The sequence below is a fragment of the Arachis hypogaea genome, chromosome 1, assembly GCF_003086295.3.
Source record: "Arachis hypogaea cultivar Tifrunner chromosome 1, arahy.Tifrunner.gnm2.J5K5, whole genome shotgun sequence".
In the NCBI taxonomy this organism is placed as follows: domain Eukaryota; kingdom Viridiplantae; phylum Streptophyta; class Magnoliopsida; order Fabales; family Fabaceae; genus Arachis; species Arachis hypogaea.
Window position 1 is genome coordinate 42,450,440 of NC_092036.1, and position 19,606 is coordinate 42,470,045.

The 19,606-nt window shown below is 36.3% G+C and overlaps 1 non-coding gene across 1 annotated transcript; it reads left to right on the forward strand.

The window, feature by feature from the left end:
• Positions 1 to 1,494: 1,494 nt before the first annotated feature.
• LOC112712334 (small nucleolar RNA R71) lies at positions 1,495 to 1,602 on the forward strand. Its single transcript, XR_003157759.1, has one exon. It is a non-coding gene; the product is annotated as a small nucleolar RNA R71 (small nucleolar RNA).
• Positions 1,603 to 19,606: the final 18,004 nt, after the last annotated feature.

A 19,606-nucleotide genomic window follows, 5' to 3' on the forward strand; every position in this document is an offset into this window, starting at 1 on the left:
TTGAGCCATAAACACAAGGGATTCTTCATTCACTTGAATGATCAATTCTCATCTGTCAACATCAATCACAGCCTTTGCCGTGGTTAGGAAGGGTCTGCCAAGGATGATGGATTCATCCATGCACTTCCCAGTCTCTAGGACTATGAAATCAGCAGGGATGTAATGGCCTTTAATTTTTACCAGAACATCCTCTACAAGTCCATAAGCTTGTTTTCTTGAATTGTCTGCCATCTCTAGTGAGATTCTTGCAGCTTGTACCTCAAAGATCCCTAGCTTCTCCATTACAGAGAGAGGCATGAGGTTTATGCTTGACCCTAGGTCACACAGAGCCTTCTCGAAGGTCATGGTGCCTAATGTACAAGGTATTGAGAACTTCCCAGGGTCCTGTCTCTTTTGAGGTAATCTCTGCCTAGTCAAGTCATCCAGTTCTTTGGTGAGCAAAGGGGGTTCGTCCTCCCAAGTCTCATTACCAAATAACTTGTCATTTAGCTTCATGATTGCTCCAAGGTACTTAGCAACTTGCTTTTCAGTGACATCTTCGTCCTCTTCAGAGGAAGAATACTCATCAGAGCTCATGAATGGCAGAAGTAAATCCAATGGAATCTCTATGGTCTCAGTGTGAGCCTCAGATTCCCATGGTTCCTCATTAGGGAACTCCTTGGAGGTCAGTGGACGTCCATTGAGGTCTTCCTCAGGGGCGATCACTGCCTCTTCCTCCTCTCCAAGTTTAGCCATGTTGATGGCCTTACACTCTCCTTTTGGATTCTCTTCTGTATTGCTTGGAAGAGTACTAGGAGGGAGTTCAGTAACTTTCTTACTCAGCTGACCCATTTGTGCCTCCAAGTTTCTAATGGAGGACCTTGTTTCAGTCCTGAAACTTTGAGTGGTTTTGATTAGATCAGAGACCATGGTTGCTAAGTCAGAGTGGCTCTGCTTAGAATTTTCTGTCTGTTGCTGAAAAGATGATGGAAAAGGCTTGCCATTACTAAACCTGTTTCTTCCACCATTATTGTTGTTGAAACCTTGTTGAGGTCTCTGTTGATCCTTCCATGAGAGATTTGGATGATTTCTCCATGAAGGATTATAGGTGTTTCCATAGGGTTCTCCCATGTAATTCACCTCTTCCATTGATGGGTTCTCAGGATCATAAGCTTTTTCTTCAGATGAAGCGTCCTTAGTACTGCCTGGTGCAGCTTGCATTCCAGACAGATTTTGAGAAATCATATTGACTTGCTGAGTCAATATTTTATTCTGAGCCAATATGGCATTCAGAGTATCAATCTCAAGAACTCCTTTCTTCTGATTTGTCCTATTATTCACAGGATTCCTTTTAGAAGTGTACATGAATTGGTTATTTGCAACCATTTCAATGAGTTCTTGAGCTTCTGCAGGCGTCTTCTTCAGATGAAGAGATCCTCCAGCAGAGTTGTCCAATGACATCTTGGACAGTTCAGACAGACTATCATAGAAGATACCTATGATGCTCTATTCAGAAAGCATGTTAGAAGGACATTTTCTGATCAATTGTTTGTATCTTTCCCAAGCTTCATAGAGGGATTCACCTTCCTTCTGTCTGAAGGTTTGGATTTCCACTCTAAGCTTACTCAATTTTTGAGGTGGAAAGAACTTTGCCAAGAAGGCATTGACTAGCTTTTCCCAAGAGTTCATGCTTTCTTTAGGTTGCGAGTCCAACCATATCCTAGCTATGTCTCTTACAGCAAAGGGAATAGCATAAGTCTGTAGACCTCAGGGTCAACCCCATTGGTCTTGACAGTGTCACAGATTTGCAAGAATTCAGCTAAAAACTGATGAGGATCTTCCAATGGAAGTCCATGGAACTTGCAATTCTGTTGCATTAGAGAAACTAATTGAGGCTTAAGCTCAAAGTTGTTTGCTCTAATGGCAGGGATAGAGATGCTTCTCCCATAGAAGTCGGGAGTAGGTGCAGTAAAGTCACCCAGCACCTTCCTTGCATTGTTGGCATTGTTGTTGTTCTCGGCTGCCATGTCTTCTTCTTGTTTGAATATTTCTGTTAGGTCCTCTACAGAGAGTAGTACTTTAGCTTCTCTTAGCTTTCGCTTCAAGGTCCTTACAGGTTCAGGGTCAGCCTCAACAAGATTGCCTTTGTCTTTGTTCCTGCTCATATGAAAGAGAAAAGAACAAGAAAGTATGGAATCCTCTATGTCACAGTATAGAGATTCCTTGAGGTGTCAGAGGAAAAGAAGAATAGAAGGAGGAGGTAGAAGAATTCGAACTTATCAAGAGGGATAGAGTTCGAATTGTTGATGGTGGAGGAGTGTTAGTCGTTAAATAGAAGGATGTGAGAAGAGGGGAAGAATGTTTGAAAATAAAGTAAAAGATTTTGAAATAATTAAAAGAAATTTTGAAAATTTGATGAATGATTTTCGAAAACTAAGATTAAGAAAAAAATAAAGTGATTTTTGAAAAAGATTTTGAAATTAGAAATCAAAAAGATATTATTGAAATCTATTTTGAAAAAGATGTGATTAAGAAGATATGATTGAAAAACAATTTAAAAAGATTTGATTTTTAAAATTAATGACTTGGCTAACAAGAAATTTAAAAGATATGATTCAGACATTAAACCTTTCTCAACAGAAAAGGCAACATACTTGAAATGTTGAATCAAATCATTAATTGTTAGCAAGTATTTTTGAAAAATGGAAAGAAATTGATTTTGAAAATATATGATTGAAAAGATATGATTTGAAAAAGATTTGATTTTGAAAAATTATGAAAACTTGAAAAAAATCTGAATTAAAAATAAAATCTTCCCTCTTGTGCCATCCTGGCGTTAAACGCCCAGAATGGTATCCATTCTGGCGTTTAACGCCCAAAACTCTACCTTTTTGGGCGTTAAACGCCCAGCCAGGTACCCTGGCTGGCGTTTAAATGCCAGTTTTCCTTTTTCACTGGGCATTTTGAACGCCCAGCTTTCTCTGTGTGATTCCTCTGCTGTATGTTCTGTATCTTTAATTCTCTGTATTATTGACTTGAAAAGACACAATCTTAAATTTTTTTTTTGAATTTTTAATGATGAGGAATAATCAAAATGAAACTAAGATCAAATAAACAATGCATGCAAGACACCAAACTTAGAAGTTTGTATACTACTGACACTAACAAATTGAGAATGCATATGAGAAACAACAAAACATACAAAACAAGAGAATTTAAAGATCAGAGCAAGTAAATCATCAAGAACAACTTGAAGATCAATGAAGACACATGAATGAATTCGAAAAATGCAAGAAGAACAGAAACATGCAATTGACACCAAAATTAAAATGAGACACTAGACTCAAACAAGAAACATAAAATATTTTTGATTTTTATGACTTTGTAATTTTTTTTTGGATTTTTCGAAAATTGAGTGGAAAAGAAAATAAGGATATCAAAATTCTTAATGAGAATTCCAGGAATCATGCAATGTTAGTCTAAAGCTGCAGTCTAAAAAGATTAGACATGGCTAGCCAAGTTTCAGCAGGACATTACATTCAAGAGCTAAATTGATGAGAATCAATCAACTTTTGTGATGATAAGAACATCACCATGAAACTCTAGAATTCATTTTTAAGAACTCTGAAGAAAAATACCTAATCTGAGCAACAAGATGAACCGTCAGTTGTCCAAACTCGAACAATCCCCAGCAACGGTGCCAAAAACTTGGTGCACGGAATTGTGATCTCTAACAATGGCATTCAACTTGGTATGCACATCTACTAACTCAGCACTTTCTTCACAACTCTGCACAACTAACCAGCAAGTGCACTGGGTCATCCAAGTAATAAACCTTACGTGAGTAAGGGTCGATCCCACGGAGATTGTTGGTATGAAGCAAGCTATGGTCATCTTGTAGATCTCAGTTAGGATGATTCAAATGATTATGAAGTTTTCGAAAATTATAATAAATAAAACATAAAATAAAGATAGAAATACTTATGTAAATCATTGGTGAAAATTCAGATAAGTGTATGGAGATGCTTTGTCCCTGTTGAATCTCTGCAACATACTGCTTTGTTACTTTCAATCCTTCATACTCCTTTCCATGGCAAGCTGTATGTAAGGCATCACCGTTGTCAATGGCTACTTCCTATCCTCTTAGTGAAAAAGGTCCAAATACTCTTGTCACAGCACGGCTAATCATCTGTCGGTTCTCGTTCATGTCGGAATAGAATCCATTGATTCTTTTGCGTTTGTCATCACGCCCAACAATCACGAGTTTGAAGCTCGTCACAGTCATTCAATCCCTGAATCCTACTCGGAATACCAGAGACAAGGTTTAGACCTTCCAGATTCTCAGGAATGGCCGCCAATAATTCTAGCTTATACCACAAAGATTCTGATCAAGGAATCCAAGAGATACGCGCTTGTTCTAACGTAGAACGGAAGTGGTTGTCAATTACACGTTCTTAAGGATGGATGATGATGAGTGTCACGGATATCTTGGAACAAGAATAAGCTGAACTGAATAGAAAATAGTAGTAATTGAAGTGCAACGGATATCTTGGAACAAGAATAAGCTGAACTGAATAGAAAATAGTAGTAATTACATTAAAACTCGAGGTACAATAGAGCTCCACACCCTTAATCTATGGTGTGTAGAAATTTCACCGTTAAAAATAGATAAGTGATGAAGGTCCATGCATGGCCGAATGGCCAGCCCCCATGAATGGTCAACAGACCGAACGGTCAAGAGACTATACTGTCAAAGACACCTAGTACAATAGTAAAAATTTCTATTTATACTAAACTAGTTACTAGGGTTTACAGAAATAAGTAATTGACGCAGAAATCCACTTTCGGGGCCCACTTGGTGTGTGCTTGGGCTGAGCTTAAGCTTTACACGTGCAGAGGCTTCTCTTGGAGTTAAACGCCAAGTTGTAACGTGTTTTGGGTGTTTAACTCTGGTTTATGACGTGTTTCTGGCGTTTGACTCCAGAATGCAGCATGGAACTGGCGTTGAACGCCAGTTTACGTCATCTAATCACGAATAAAGTATAAACTATTATATATTGTTGGAAAGCTCTGGATGTCCACTTTCCAACGCCACTGAGAGCGTGCCATTTGGAGTTCTGTAGCTAAAGAAAATCCATTTTGAGTGCAGGGAAGTCAAAATCCAACAGCATCAGCAGTCCTTTGTCAGCCTCCTTATCAGAGTTTTGCTCAGGTCTCTCAATTTCAGCCAGAAAATTCCTGAAATCACAGAAAAACACACAAACTCATAGTAAAGTCCAGAAATATGAATTTTACATAAAAACTAATGAAAGCATCCCTAAAAGTAGCTAGATCCTACTAAAAACTACCTAAAAACAATGCCAGAAAGCGTATAAATTATCCGCTCATCATGAACCACTATAGACTCCTATCTTATTTTTTCCATTTTATGTATTTTTGCACATTTTTCTCTTTTAATTTTGTTGTACTTTTGCATTCTGCACTTTGGGTTGTATATATCTTGGATATTTTAGCTTAATCTGCACCTTAGTTTACTAGTTATATATTAAGTGGATTAATTAGCATAGTTTACACTTTTTAGCATATGATAGTTGATTTGATTGAAAAATAAAAAGAGTAAGATAGGAACCATAGTATAGTAAAACAATCCACACATCTTGTATATATAGCATTACATGTCAGTTAGTTAACAACATTTCTTCAAGGAGTAACACTAAAATTTTAAGGGGCACCTAAAAAAATTTACATTGAGTTGAATGGAAACTCTTAATTTCTACTTGCATGACATACATAACTGATATATGATTTATGAGCTTGAGAACACACAGCCTGTGAGTTTTGAGCTTAATTGTATGGTTGCATTCAAACCATAAATTTCATTTCTGTGTGTTTTGCCCTTCTTTTTCATTATGGTGTTCTTTACTTTGTTTTAATCTATATGTCCAATTATAGAATATAGATGCATACCAAGAGATGATTGAGGCCATATTTGATTATTAACTCACTTATCCCAAATAAAGCCTACCTTTTATGCCATCCTTGTCAGCCCCCTTGAGCTTTTTAATTCCCTTCTATTTTATAACCACATTACTAGCCTTAAGCAGAAAAACAAAATAAAAATCACAAGTTGAATCCTTGGTTAGCTTAAGATAGATATTGTATAAAACTTAAGTGTGGAAAATTTTATGGGAACATGGGATGATAGAAAAAGTAAAAATTTAAATTGAATAAATTGTCTTAAAATTTGGGAAGCATGCTCATGTGAAATCAAAATAATAAAATTACCATGTGCATTAAAAAAAATAATAAGGGGATACAAAAAAATTTCCCAAACGCAAAATAAGAAAAATCAATGCACATGGGGCAAAGTAAATTTAATGCATGAGTTTGCAATACAAAGTGGGAAAATTTGGGCAAATAGGTTAAGAAACTCTGATTTATATAAAATATGTATATGTTAGGTGAGGTCTTAGACTAATCAAGGATTAACTTATTAGCTTACTTAGCCTTATACATATACCCTTACCTCTACCTTGGCCCCATTACAACCTTAAAAAGACCTCATGATTTTTGTATGTCTATATTCCATATTTGTTAATTGGTTAGATGAAGAACAAAGTTATAGAAAGTAAGAATGGAAAGAAGAATAGAGCGATTAACCCAAATAAATAATGAGTGACTAGAAAGTAAACACAAAATTCAGTGAGGGTTCAATAGCTCATTCTCATATGTCCATGTTTAATTATTGATTGTCTTGCAAGTTTTGAACTATCTTAACTCAACTCAATTGTAATTGTTTTTTAAGATTTGGCCCTAGCTGTACAATAAATGATTCTTTGAAGATATGAATTAATTTGGCTACATGTACGCTTTATATATAGGTGAATAATAACTAGATTTGCATGACTCATTTAGGTAGTTGCATTTAGAATAGATTGCATTTCACATGATTCCACCATTATACCTTTACTCTTTTCTCTTGGATTTAGCATGAGGACATGCTATTGTTTAAGTGTGGGGAGGTTGATAAACCACTATTTTATGATAAATCTTGTACTTAAATTGAATGATTTTATCAACTCTTCACCTACTTATTCATATGAATTTGCATGGTTTTGCAATTCCTTCCTTAGGATATGACATATGGGAAAACATGTTTCCTATGCTTTAAAGTAATCAAAATTTAATTATCCTTTATTACCAATCGATGCCGTGATTTTTGTGTTGTGTACTTTCAGGTTTTATAGGACAGGAATGACTTAAAGGATGGAAAGAAAACTTACAAAAATGGAAGGAAAGCACAAAATTGGAGTTTTAGAGAAACTGGCAATGACGCGCCCGCATGGACGACGCGAACGCGTGCTTTGCACAAATTAGCATCGACGCGAGCGCATGGACGACGCGAACGCGTGATGTGAGAAACACAACTGACGAGACCGCGTGAAAGAGCAAAACTCCAAATGACGCGACCGCCTGACCTACGCGGACGCGTGACGTGCGCGATTTGCTGAATTTGCAGAAGTCGGCCCCAGCGACTTCTGGGCCCTTTTTGGCCCAAATCTAAGCCCAGAGAACACAGATTAAAAGGGTTATAAATGGAGGAATCTATCCATTCATAGAGGATATAGACTGGATACCAGATACTTCATACAACAGACATTCATAGATAGTTTTAGATGTAGCTTTTAGAGAGAGGTTCTCTCCTCTCTCTTAGGATTAAGATTTAGGACTTAGAATTTCTTTTAACCTTAGGATTATCTCATCTTCATATCAGGTTCAATATTCTTTTATTTTGACTTCTCTTATTTGTTAACTTTATATGTTGCCAAATTGGCTTATGAACCATTCATGTTATGATTTTCTTAATTAATACACATTGAGGTATTTCAGACTTATGATTGCTACCCTTTCTTTATATAAATAATTTAGATTTTTCCCTTTTCGCTTTGATTGATTAATTGGTAACTCTTGAGTTGTCAAACTCATCATGATTGATAATTATTATTCTTGCTGATTAATTTAGATTCCTATAACTCTAGTCTTTCCTTAAGGAGTTGACTAGGACTTTAGGTGTTAAATTAATTTGTCCACTTAACTTACCTTCATAGTTAGAGGTTGACTTAGTGGGAGCAAAAGTATAATTCTCATCACCATTGATAAGGATAACTAAGATAGGACTTCCAGTTTTCATACCTTGCCAAGAGATTTCTTCGTTATTAGTTTATTAATTTCTATAACCCATTTCTCTTGCTTAAAACTCTTTTCAAAACCCAAAACACTATTTTCCATAACCACTAATAAAACACACCTCACTGTAATTCCTTGAGAAGACGACCCGAGGTTTGAATACTTCGGTTTATAAATTTTATTGGGTTTGTTACTTGTGACAACCAAACGTTTGTACGAAAGGGTTTTCTATTGGTTTAGAAGCTATACTTACAACGCGATTATTTTTATAAAATTCTTTACTAGCAAAAATCCGATCGTCAATTCTGCAGGAGGTTCATTGCACAAGAAGAAGACACCGGAGGAGACTATTGAGCTTATTGAATTGGTTACTAGCAACCAATATTTATACTCATCTAACAGGAATCCTGTGAACTCTGAGGCTCCTCAAAAGAAGGGTGTCATGGAAGTAGAAGCTCTTAATGCTATTCTGGCTCAGAACAAGCTTATGTTTTAGCAAATAAGTCTACTTACTCAACACATGGGTGGCATGCAAGTCTCAGCTATCAACACCCAAAATCCACCTCAAGAGGTCTCCTATGACATGGCAGGAAATTTAGTGCAAAATGATAACTATGATTGTGCTCAATCCCCTTCCGAACAGGTCAATTACATAGAGAGTGGTTCTAGAAATCCCAATAATTACCCCTATTCTCAGACATACAATCAAGGATGGAGAAATCACCCAAATTTTGGGTGGAGAGACCAACCTCAGAGACCTCAGAACTTCAACAATAATTCTCAGGGTGGCTTCCAACAGAACAATTACAATAACCGCCAATTTCAATCTCATCAACAACAACCACCTCTACAAGTAAATTCTAAATCCCAAGAAGATTCTAATTGGGAAATGATGAAGAGTTTTGCATAGGAAACCAGAGCATCGATCAAGAATTTGGAGATTCAGATGGGTCAAATAGCCACCAGAGTTAATAAAATTGATCAGAGGACCACTAATAGCCTTCCTGGTAACACAATTCCAAATCCAAGAGAGGAATGTAAGGCTATCACCTTGATAAGTGGGCAAGTGGCATGTATGGAAGCACAAGTTGATAAGGAGCCAGTTGAAAAAGATTGCAAGGTTATTTAACTGAGAAGTGGTAAAGTAGCTGGCTCTGAGACCAAGGTCAATGAAGAGTTAGTTGAAAAAGAAGCTCCAGAGGAGAAGAAGGAAGAAGTAGAGCAGCCCCTCCAAAGCATGCAGACAATCCATTCCCAGACTCTCTTGACACTTATCCTACATTGCCAAAGGCTCCTGAGTACAAGCCGAAAATGACATATCCTCAAAAACTTCAAAAGGAGACCAAGGACAAGCAGTTTTTAAAGTTCTTGGAAGTCTTCAGAAAGTTACAAATCAATATTCCTTTTGCTGAGGTTTTGGAGCAAATGCTTATCTATGTCAAATTTATGAAGGAGCTGTTGTAAAAGAAAAAGCATTTAAAGGGAGATGAGACAGTAGTCCTGACTAAGGAATGTAGTGCTGTAATTTAGAATAACTTGCCAAGGAAGATGCCAGATCCAGGGAGCTTTCAAATTCCATGCACCATTGGGAGCACTACCTTTGAGAAATCCCTATGTGATCTGGGGGCAAGCATAAATCTAATGCCCTTATCTGTGATGGATAAGCTGCAAATCCAAGAGGCACAACCCACAAAGATAGCATTACAGATGACAGACAAATCTATGAAGCCTGCATACGGATTAGTGGAAAATATCTTGGTTAAAGTGGGTAAATTCTTCCTCCCAGCAGAGTTTGTGATTCTTGATACAGGGGAGGATGAGAATGCCTCTATAATTCTAGAAAGACCATTCCTAGCCACTGGAAGAGTTTTGATAGATGTCGAAGAAGGTGAATTAGTGCTTAGAGTGCATAATGAGCAACTGGTCTTTCATGTCTTCAAGGATGTACATTTAGCAGGTGAAGAAGAGAGGTGCATGCAAACTGAGCTTATTGATCCAACCCTTTACAAAACCTCCTGATGATACACATCAGAATCTGCAGCTCAAATCTCCCTTGGCAACAATCAATAAAAATCCTCTTGACATCAAACCTAAGTTTGGTGTTGGGAATGCATCATCTACCAAGGAGGAGGTTCTCAAAAAGAAGAAAGTACCCAGAGAATGGAGAAACAAAAAGATCCCCACTGAAGGTTTCTCCCCAGGAATGAAGGTGGTGTTGACCAGCAATCCAGCATGGGTTTATACAGTAATCAGAATCCTCTCACTGGACCCTATTGAGCTACGTTATGGAGACACAGGAAAGAAGTTCAAAGTAAGGGGTGAAGAGCTGAGCCCCTATGATCCTCCTCCTTAGAGGAGCTGACCGTGAAGCTAGTGACGATAAAGAAGTGCTTGTCGGGAGGCAACCTGATAATTTCGTATCCTTAGTTATTTTTTGTTGTAGTATTTTTCTTACTTATTTGTTTTTTATTGAGTTTTCACTATTTTTCTAATCATGCAGCTATTTTTGAACAGGAACTGGATAATTAAAAAAAAAGAAGAGCACCCGACGCGCAAGCGTCGTACGCGTCAGACGGGTGTGCGTGAAAAATAAAAATGCACAGAGAGTTACGCGGGAGTGAGGCCAGAATGAAGCCTTTCGCACAAAAAAAGCTCACGCGTACGCGTCCATGACGCGTGCGCGTCATTGGTGATTTTGGCACACCACGCGTACGCGTCAGTGACGCGTACGCGTGACCTGGAAAAACGGCGTAAATATCTGTTTGGGCAGAGAGTTGTGCGTGCACGCGGCTGGCTTCGTGCGAATCACACAAAACCTAGGGCACGCAGATGCATGCCTGACGCTTACGCGTCATTAAGAAAATTTTGCGCCCCACGCGTACGCGTGCTGCACGCATACGCGTCGCCTACACCGCACAATTACACTAGTTCGCCGCCCAGTTTTAATTTTCTTTCTCTTTCTCCAAATCCTAATTCTCTCTTGTTCCTTTATCCTTTTATTCTTCTTTCATCTTATTAATTGTTTTTGTTTTCAGATTTTCTTTGCTTGAGGACAAGCAAACATTTAAGTTTAGTGTTGACGCTTCGCTTAAAGCTTTTCTGTTTAGCACCAAAGGGAGATGAACGTTCTTCATAGAGGAATGAGATGGCCACCAACATAACTAAGGTGTTTAAGTTCCTTTCATTCTATTTCTCTTCCATTCCTATTTTATTGTCTTCTATTTCTGTTGCTTTGATTGCATGCATGATTTTTAGTACGTTTAGTTCTTAGATTTAGATTTAATTATAATAAATAGTCTCATGTACCACTCACTGAGCTTGGATCTAAAAAGAAAAAAAATTTAAATGATGTATTGCATGAGAAATTGAGTTTAATTTTAAGAATAGTCTTATTTACTTAAAGGTGGTTGTATTTTCTGTGATTTTTGAATGCATGATATGAATAGTGCATATTTGAATTTGAACCAAGGGATGTTGATATATAAGGAATAGGAATTTAGAGAATTATTATGACTTCTCTTAAATAAACAAAAATTTAATCATTGAAGCAAAAGAAACAGCAAAAAAAAATAATAATAAAAGCAAGGTCCAAGGCTCTGAGCATCAATGACTAGAGAGGTCAGACATGATTAAAAGCTTAAAGAGTTATTTCCCTAGTCATATGCTTGTGGTGTGATTGTGTCAAGTAATCCTTGAGACAGAAGACCTAGAGTCGAGATCAGGTGCGTTTAACAGAGTATGCCAAAGGCTTTGAGTACCACTATCTGGGAGTAACTGAAAGAAAAATCAGGACTCAAAGAGAGTCCCCTAGTTAAGTGCTTGTGGTGTTTCTGTGTCAAGTAATCCTTGAGACAAAACATTTAAAGTCATGGCTAGGCTCAAGGTGCAAAGCACTAAAGAAAAATAAATTAAACTAAATTTTGCTGTGTTCAAGGATTAAACTGAAATATAAAGATCAGAGAATTCATAATATTATCCAGATTCTAATTTCGAATGACAATGGCATCCTTCTGATTCAAAGGAGAATGAGATGCCAAAACTATTCAGGATTGCAGTTGTAAACCCCACTATAAGTAGAGACATGAGCTTAATCGAACTCTCATTCTCATGCAAATTCACATCCTAAGCCTATATTAATTTGGGTTGCTTGAGGACAAGCAACAATTCAGGTTTGGTGTTGTGATGCGTGAGCATCTTTCCTATTTTTTCCTAGTGAATTTGCATCTAATTTGTTGAGTTTAATAAAGAATTAATTATCTTTTAGCCAATATGGATGCTTCTTTGAGTATTTTGCAAATTTGTTTATTTTAGGTAGCATTCGGCGGAATTTGATGGAGTTTTTGCAGCACAAGAATCAAAGAAGATGGCAGCGAGGAGTGACGCGTACGCGTGACTGACGCGTACGCGTGATATGGTGCTTTCCACGGTGACATGTGTGCATGACTGACGCGTACGCGTGATTTGAAGATTTGCACAGCGACGTGTGCGCGTGACCGACGCGTCCACGTGACTTGCGAAGAAGACCAGAGACACGTACGCATGACTGACGCGTACGCGTGACATGTGCCACGTGCAAAAAATACAGAAAATGCTGGGGGTGATTTCTGGGCTCCATTTTAGCACCCAAGTTAGGCGCGGATCCAGTGAAGCCAAGTGGTTCACAAGTTATAAGACACGGAGTAGTTAGTTAATTCTGATTTAAATTCAAATTTGATTTTAAAATAGGAAAAGATATTATCTTAATTTTAGATATTAGATTTTAAATTAAATAGGATTAGTTATAAAAAGGAGAGACTTCTCTTCTATTGACATTCCATGAGGGGAATTTCATTAGGGAATTCTATACAAATTTACATCCACCTTCCATGAGCAACTAATCCTCCATTGTTAAGGTTAGGAGCTCTGTCTATTTGTATGGATTGATTCATGATCTTTCTAATTTAATTCATGTTTTGATTTATATTCCAATAATTGTTTTCGTTCTTTATTTTATGAATTTGGGTGGAACGGAAGTATGACCCATGTTCTAATTGAGTTCATGTATAACTTGGAAAAGCTCTTTACTTGAACAACAGCTTGAAAACATATTATCCTGAATTTCTAATTGTTTGTATTTAACGGGATACGTGACATATAATCCCCTTATTTTTGGATAATTAGAATTTTTGTGGCATATAAACTGGAATTTGATCATCACCTTCTAATTGGAATTAATTGACCAAGGAATTAGCAATTAATGAATTTTAGAGGAGACTAGGAAGGTCTAAGGAATTAGGGTCTAGTCACATATAGTTTGCCATGAATTAAATCTTCCATGATTAAAATAGTTAGTAAGAAAAATCAATCCGAAAAAATAGATAACTCTGAAGCCTTAACTGCTTTCTCAATATTTTATTCCTCACCTATTCACCTGCCTGTCTTCAACTTTGAATTTACTTTTTAATGCTTTTGAACTTCCAAACGCTATTTTCTGTTTGTCTAACTAAGCCTATCAAATACTATTGTTGCTTAATCCATCAATCATCATGGTATCGACGCTTACTCGCGTAAGGTATTACTTGTTACGACCCAGTGCACTTGCCGGTTAGTCTGTGGTGTTAAATCACCACACCAACCCTCACCCCGAGTCCGAGCCAGAGAATCGAGGACGATGCTTCATTCTAAGTGTGGGGAGGTCACCGTCGTCGCCGTCGGTGGAATTGCTATTTTGGGTGACATTTCGGACATTTATCTCTTATTTTGCGTTATTTTGCTCCATTCCGTACTTTTGGATTATTGTATATATTAGTACGTTGGATACTTTTATTTTGGTTTGTTATATTTTGTACATTAATTAGTATACATTTCATACTTTTAGTAGGATTTTGCATTTGTAGTTGATAGCATATATATATATATATATATATATATATATATATATATATATATATATATATATATATATAGTTCATGAGTTTAGTTGTGATTAAAAAATTTTTTGGATATTTGAGCCTAGTTGACCTTTTTTGCTTATGAGAATTTGGTTTGTTTGAAAAGGGGAAAAATAAGGATTTTCACCTTTCTCAATCACAACATTGCATTTAGGTAATAAACTTTGTCAAAATATTGAGATTTTCCAAGAAATTTACTTCTAGGGCCCGAATTGATTTGAGTAGAAATTTTCCTCATTGAACTTGCTTGGATTATGTCTTGTGGAACATGTTTTGAGCTAAGAACACAAGCTTGTGAGTTTTGAGACTAATGGTGTGGTTACATCTTATAACCACTTATTTTCCTTCTTATGTGCATTATTCTCTTTCTATGATTGTGGTCCTTGGTTTGTTTGATTCTTTATGTCCATTATTCCTTGTATATATGCATATATATGATTAAGGCCATTATTTTATTAGCTGACTTACCCAAATAGCCTACCTTTCGTCAACCCTTGTTAGCCAAATTTGAGCTTATTTTAAATCCCCTTTGTTCTTAATTTAGCACATTACGAGCTGTAAAGCGAAAAACAATAAATGCCCTTTATTTGGATCTTTGATTAGCTTAGGCTAGTGAGAGTATGTATCATTCGAGTGTGGGGATACTTGGGACATTGGTTGGGAAAAGGTGTGTGTGTTTTTTTTTGTATTTTGTTGAAAATATTGGGAATTGGGTACATACTCATGTGTTAGTTAATTGTTTGGACCATATGCACTGATACCTTTGTATATAATTACACCAAAAAGAAAAGAAAAAATGAGAAAAATAAAAGAAAAATATAAATATGAAAAAAAAGAGAAAAGAGAAAAAAAGAAAAGAAAAGAAATAAAAAGGGTACAAAATGCCCCAAGGTGAAGTTCAATAAAAATCAATGCATATGTGTTGTGAAATGAAAATGCATGAGTATGTGAAAAAAGTGAAGAATGGGTAGTTAGGTTAGCCTTGAAATTGTATAGGTTGTCATAGGTTAGGTGGGAAGTTTAAGTTGACCAAAGATTCAAATCTCAAGCTCACTTGACCATATGCATCCTTTCCTTGACCCTAGCCCCATTACAATCCAAGAAAAGACCTCATGATATCTGTATGCATGCATTGAATAATTGTTGATTGTTCGATGAAAAACAAATCTTGGAAAGCATGATTAGAAGAGAATTGAGTGATCAACCCTATACACTCGAGCGACTAGAGTGCAAACACATCCGGTGATAGTTTGATGCTCAATTACATGTTTTCACCTAGAATCATTTCTCATCTTGCAAGTTTATATAAATTTTAATAACTTAATTCAATTGTGGTTTGGCTTGGTTGTTAATAACCTTATCCCTTATGCTTATATTAGTTTTCTCGGAAATTGATTTATTTTGACTAAGTACTTGCATCCTTTAGGTACTTGCGTTTAGATAGTTGCATTTAGGTAGATTGCATATAGTTTATTTGCTTTGAATAAATGATAGTACCCTTTGCCTCTTCCTTGTTTAAGCATGAGGACATTCTTGGTTTAAGTGTGGGGAGATTTGATGCACCACTATTTGATGATAATATTGTGCTTAATTTAGGTGGATTTTTATCAATTTTTCCCATATTTACCCAATGAAATAGCATGGTTTTATGATTGTCTCCTAAATTGTATTTAAGTGTAAAAACATGCTTTTTAGGCCCTTAATTGGTTAATTTTGATTCACCTTTGATTCCACTAGATGCCTTGATGTGTTTGTTAGTGATTTCAGGATGAAAAGGCTAAGAATGGATCAAAGGGGTGAAGAAAAAAAGCATGAAAGTGGAGAGATCATGGAAAATCAAGGATTTGGGATGAACTCATCGACACGCATGCACAGAAGATGCGCACGCGTGGATGGAAGGTCGCATGGCGACGCGTACGAGTACATGACGCGTACGCGTTGATAGCAAATTGTCAAGCGACGCGTACATGTGACCCACTTAAAGTGAATCTGCTGGGGGCGATTTCTGGGCTTCCTAGGCCCAAATCCAACTCACTTCTGATGCTATTAAACCCAGGATTGCAGGGGAAGTCATAATTCAATAATCTAATCACTTCGTTAGTTACCACTTAGTTAGTTGTAGTATAGAGTTAGCTTGTTAGAGAGAGAAGCTCTCCCTCCTCTCTAAAATTAGGATTAGGATTAGGTTAATTTCTTCTCTAGATCTAGGCTTTAATTGTTCTTCTCATCTACTTCTCTTTCTCAATTTCTAGTTCCTACATCTTGTTCCTCTATTATTTTTTTGTAATCATCTCCTTTATTTTGTATACTTTGTTGTTAATACTCTCTTGTTCCCTTTTTTTGCTTTTAATGCAATTTGAGGTAATTCATGTTAATTGTGCTTTCTTTGATTATTGTTGTTAATTTCTTTGCAATTAGTAGTTATTAGAGTTCATTCTTGTTATTAATTTACCATGCTATCCTTTTATGCCTTCCAAGTGTTTGATAAAATGCCTGGAAGGATGCTAGAGTAGATTTTCTCCTCTTGGCTTAGGTTGAGTAATTAGTGACTCTTGAGTTATCTAAAGCTTTTGTTGATTGATAATTTAGAAGTTGCTAATCGAATTGCATGTCGCTAAAGCTAGTCTTTCCCTTAGGAGTTGACTAGGACTTGTGAATCCAATTTGATTATCTTCACTTGACTTTCCTTCATAATTAGAGGGTTAACTAAGTGGAGCAAAGAACAATTGTCATCACAATTGAAGAAGATAATGAGGATATGACTTCTAGTTCTCATGCCTTGCCGAGGGCTTTTCTAGTCATTTCTTGTTCCTTATCTCCCAAACCCCAAAGATATACAACTCATGACCAATAACAAGAACACTACCTTGCAATTCCTTTGAGAGACGACCCGAGGTTTGAATACTTCAGTTTATTTTATAGGGTTTGTTACTTGTGACAACCAAATGTTTGTATGAAAGGATTCTTTGTTGGTTTAGAAGCTATACTTTCAACGAGAAATTATTGTGAAATTCTTTACTAACCAAAAATCCGATCATCAATTAGAGAGATTGGGTTCCCTAGGAATTGGGATCCAATCAATTTCAATCTGCCATAGATCTACTCATATGATTGAGAAAGGGGTTGAGACCCATTGGATTCATTATGGATTATGATATCTCCAATCCCTAATGAACTCTTCTTTCTGTTAATTGTTCTTGAGTTCATTTACTGCTTCTTTAATTTCCCTGCACCCAAAGCCCTTTACATTTCCTGCAATTTATTTTTTCATGCAATTTAAGTTTCTTGCCATTTAAGTTTCTGCCAATTTACTTTCAATCCTTTACAATTCTTGCAATTTACATTCGGTTTGATCAAATTTTGCTCAACTCATCAATATTCGCTTAACTAGACTAATCACCTAACTAAAATTGCTTGATCCATCAATCTCTGTGGGATCGACCTCACTCTTGTGAATTTTACTACTTGATGCGACCCGGTATACTTGCCGGTTAGTTTGTGCGGAATTAAATTTTCCCTTATCTCTTCACTTAGTGCTTTCTATTGCATTAAATTCACCTTTGATATTCATGAAATAGCTACAATTTCATCTCATGCTTGATGATACATTACATGCAGAGATATTTCATGAAATCCCTTGTTTATTAACTAAACTTGCATGAAAATAAACTAAAACTAACTAAAATAGCTAACTAAACTAGCTAATATGCACACGCATCACAACACCAAACTTAAGATCTTGCTTGTCCCCAAGCAAGAAAGGAACTATGCACAAAGGATTCTCTTAATTGGAATGGATTGAAGAATTGCTTATAATGCCTTAATGGGTGAAGTGATTAAGTGACAGCGGGGTGAACTCCAAATTGTATGCTTATGCAAGAATTTCAGTGCTTATTAGTCCCTACATTTGGAAGTCTTAGAACTTAGGAATTTCATTTGGATTATATTATGGAAGTCTCTTTATAGATTGTCACCTTGAAGTAGCACTAATTTTTTTGCATCATTTTTTTTATTTTCTCACTACCTTCTTTGTGCATCTTAGCCTCAACTCTAAATGTCAAGTCTCAAAGCGGCTTTTAAGATAAGCTTTCAATCAATACTCCCAAACCAATTGGTCTAAGGTATTGGGTGTTGAAGCACCCCTTAGGATTTACTTACTCAAGCCTCTCTCTTTGACACAAGTCTACCAAGAGTATTTAACTAGGACAATAACTCTTTGAGTTCTTGTTTCTTTCCTTTTCTTCCTGGTAATTGATGCACAGAACCTTGGGCCTTGTTCTTTGTTTTTCTTTTTCTTTTGTTTTCTTTATGAATTTTCTTTCTTTTGTTGCTGCTTCTTAGATATATAGATTTTTGAGAACCTTCATAATACTTCTCTAAACATCATTTCATGTCTTTGAGCTCCCATGCATGTTTTCACAAACATGAAGCTTCATTACACAATCACACACCCAGAACCTCCAATTTTCTTAATCTTTTGCTTGCCCCAGAATTTTAAAATTCTTAAACGTTTTCCTTTCAAAAGAACAATTTCTTTATTTTATTTTTAAGTATATTGGGTGCAAGCAATTTCAAGAGTAAGGTGTAGTGAGAAGTAATGAATCATGCTTATGAGCCTAGAGGAAAACTAAATAGAATAGGGGTATAGTTGAACTTTCAATCAAAACAACAAAACAAGAGATAGTTAATTAACAATACAACCTCTTAGTTTCCACTTGCTTCACTCTTTATCATCATCATTGTTGGCTTCTAGATTTTTCTCTTGTCTTTTCAGATGATGATGCATCGTTTCTTGATGTCAATGAATGCTTAGCAAGGGAATAAAGTGACTGCCTACACAAAACTTTGAAAGAATGCCTGTCCCCAAGAACTTAAAATATAGTTACCATGCATGTATAATTATGAATTTTTGAATTAAAGTTGATGTCTAACACCAAACTTAATTTCTTGCTCGTTCTTCTATGCAAAACATAATGCATATTTAATCTTTTCATCTATGCATGAAACATCATGTTCTTCAATTATATGAGGAAACACAACTATAACTAGAAAGTAAACAAATGAAATGCTAAGTTAATTGGCTTCTGTGATTGTTCAGAATTAGTAACTATCCATAACTATTTCAAGGGGTACAATGTGCTCATATGAGATTAACGGTGAAACACCAAACTTTGTATCACACATTCACCCTTGATTTGTTTGCTCTATTAACACAGCATATTTGTGTGGAATACCAAACTTAATTCCTTGCAATACAGAGAAGGTTAATTAACCACTTATTTGGAGAAGATTTTGAAAGAGTTACCTAAGGTTGGGTTGCCTCCCAACAAGTGCTCTTTTAACGTCACTAGCTTAACGGTTGTCCTTTGTTAGGGAGGATGATGATCATAATACTCCAGCTCCTCTCCTCTCACAGTAAACTTTCTCGAGGTATCTTCTTTGATGAGCTCTACATATTCAAGTGAAAGGATTTTGTTCACTGTGTAGTATCCAGAGAAGTGTAGGGATAG